Source organism: Budorcas taxicolor, chromosome 2, assembly GCF_023091745.1.
Source record: "Budorcas taxicolor isolate Tak-1 chromosome 2, Takin1.1, whole genome shotgun sequence".
NCBI lineage: Eukaryota > Metazoa > Chordata > Mammalia > Artiodactyla > Bovidae > Budorcas > Budorcas taxicolor.
Window position 1 is genome coordinate 150,336,608 of NC_068911.1, and position 3,273 is coordinate 150,339,880.

At 36.4% G+C, this 3,273-nt stretch overlaps 1 non-coding gene across 1 annotated transcript; it reads left to right on the forward strand.

Moving 5' to 3' along the window:
• The first annotated feature begins 312 nt into the window (after window positions 1–312).
• On the forward strand, window positions 313–419 carry LOC128044108 (U6 spliceosomal RNA). Its single transcript, XR_008199076.1, has one exon. It is a non-coding gene; the product is annotated as a U6 spliceosomal RNA (small nuclear RNA).
• The last annotated feature ends 2,854 nt before the right edge of the window (window positions 420–3,273 follow it).

Below are 3,273 nucleotides of genomic sequence, written 5' to 3' on the forward strand. Positions count from 1 at the left end.
ACAAAAATGAACCTTGAGGACATTATGCTAAGTGAAATAAGCCAGTCACTAAAAGACAAATACTAAAATGCAGTATAGGGTAGTCAAATTCATAGAAATTGAAGGAATGATGGCTAAGGGGAGCAGTGAAGGGAAATTGTAGTTTCAGGGATATAAAGTTTAGTACTAAACCACAAACTTAAAAATGGTTAAGATGGTAAATTTTATGTTATATGTATTTTACCATAATTACATTTTTTTAACCTTAAAAAAGAAAACTTGAAATGCTTTAAATCTCCCTGCTCATAGATGATTTTTAAAAAAGGTGATTGAGTGCTCGCTTCGGCAGCACATATACTAAAATTGGAATGATACAGAGAAGATTAGCATGGCCCCTGTGCAAGGATGACACGCAAATTCATGAAGCATTCCATATTTTTCAATGTGGAAGAAATGGACAAATTCTTAGAAAAGTACAATTTTCCAAAACTGAACCAGGAAGAAATAGAAAATCTTAACAGACCCATCACAAGCACGGAAATTGAAACTGTAATCAGAAATCTTCCAGCAAACAAAAGCCCAGGTCCAGATGGCTTCACAGCTGAATTCTACCAAAAATTTCGAGAAGAGCTAACACCTATCCTACTCAAACTCTTCCAGAAAATTGCAGAGGAAGGTAAACTTCCAAACTCATTCTATGAGGCCACCATCACCCTAATACCAAAACCTGACAAAGATGTCACAAAAAAAGAAAACTACAGGCCAATATCACTGATGAACATAGATGCAAAAATCCTCAACAAAATTCTAGCAATCAGAATCCAACAACACATTAAAAAGATCATACACCATGACCAAGTGGGCTTTATCCCAGGGATGCAAGGATTCTTCAATATCCGCAAATCAATCAATGTAATTCACCACATTAACAAATTGAAAAATAAAAACCATATGATTATCTCAATAGATGCAGAGAAGGCCTTTGACAAAATTCAACACCCATTTATGATAAAAACTCTCCAGAAAGCAGGAATAGAAGGAACATACCTCAACATAATAAAAGCTATATATGACAAACCCACAGCAAACATTATCCTCAATGGTGAGAAATTGAAAGCATTTCCCCTAAAGTCAGGAACAAGACAAGGGTGCCCACTTTCACCGCTACTATTCAACATAGTTCTGGAAGTTTTGGCCACAGCAATCAGAGCAGAAAAAGAAATAAAAGGAATCCAAATTGGAAAAGAAGAAGTAAAACTCTCACTGTTTGCAGATGACATGATCCTCTACATGGAAAACCCTAAAGACTCCACCAGAAAATTACTAGAGCTCATCAATGAATATAGTAAAGTTGCAGGATATAAAATCAACACACAGAAATCCCTTGCATTCCTATACACTAATAATGAGAAAGTAGAAAAAGAAATTAAGGAAACAATTCCATTCACCATTGCAACGAAAAGAATAAAATACTTAGGAATATATCTACCCAAAGAAACTAAAGACCTATATATAGAAAACTATAAAACACTGATGAAAGAAATCAAAGAGGACACTAATAGATGGAGAAATATACCATGTTCATGGATCGGAAGAATCAATATAGTGAAAATGAGTATACTACCCAAAGCAATTTACAAATTCAATGCAATCCCTATCAAGCTACCAGCCATATTTTTCACAGAACTAGAACAAATAATTTCAAGATTTGTATGGAAATACAAGAAACCTCGAATTGCCAAAGCAATCTTGAGTAAGAAGAATGGAACTGGAGGAATCACCTTGTCTGACTTCAGGCTCTACTACAAAGCCACAGTCATCAAAACAGTATGGTACTGGCACAAAGACAGAAATATAGATCAATGGAACAAAATAGAAAGCCCAGAGATAAATCCACACACATATGGACACCTTATCTTTGACAAAGGAGGCAAGAATATACAATGGAGTAAAGACAATCTCTTTAACAAGTGGTGCTGGGAAAACTGGTCAACCACTTGTAAAAGAATGAAACTAGATCACTTTCTAACACCGCACACAAAAATAAACTCAAAATGGATTAAAGATCTAAATGTAAGACCAGAAACTATAAAACTCCTAGAGGAGAACATAGGCAAAACACTCTCCGACATAAATCACAGCAGGATCCTCTATGATCCACCTCCCAGAATCCTGGAAATAAAAGCAAAAATAAACAAATGGGATCTAATTAAAATCAAAAGCTTCTGCACAACAAAGGAAAATATAAGCAAGGTGAAAAGACAGCCTTCTGAATGGGAGAAAATAATAGCAAATGAAGCAACTGACAAAAAACAAATCTCAAAAATATACAAGCAACTCATGCAGCTCAATTCCAGAAAAATAAACGACCCAATCAAAAAATGGGCCAAAGAACTAAATAGATATTTCTCCAAAATGGCTAACAAACACATGAAAAGATGCTCAACATCACTCATTATTAGAGAAATGCAAATCAAAACCACAATGAGGTACCACTTCACACCAGTCAGAATGGCTGCGATCCAAAAATCTGCAAGCAATAAATGCTGGAGAGGGTGTGGAGAAAAGGGAACCCTCCTACACTGTTGGTGGGAATGCAAACTAGTACAGCCACTATGGAGAACAGTGTGGAGATTCCTTTAAAAATTGCAAATAGAACTCCCTTATGACCCAGCAATCCCACTGCTGGGCATACACACTGAGGAAACCAGAATTGAAAGAGACACATGTACCCCAATGTTCATCGCAGCACTGTTTATAATAGCCAGGACACGGAAACAACCTAGATGTCCATCAGCAGATGAATGGATAAGAAAGCTGTGGTACATATACACAATGGAGTATTACTCAGCCGTTAAAAAGAATTCATTTGATTCAGTTCTGATGAGATGGATGAAACTGGAGCCGATTATACAGAGTGAAGTAAGCCAGAAAGAAAAACACCAATACAGTATACTAACACATATATATGGAATTTAGAAAGATGGCAATGACGACCCTGTATGCAAGACAGGAAAAAAGACACAGATGTGTATAAAGGACTTTTGGACTCAGAGGGAGAGGGAGAGGGTGGGATGATTTGGGAGAATGGCATTCTATCATGTATACTATCATGTAAGAATTGAATCGCCAGTCTATGTCTGACGCAGGATACAGCATGCTTGGGGCTGGTGCATGGGGATGACCCAGAGAGATGTTATGGGGAGGGAGGTGGGAGGGGGGTTCATGTTTGGGAACACATGTAAGAATTAAAAATTTTAAAATTAAAAATATATATATAAATAAATAAATTTA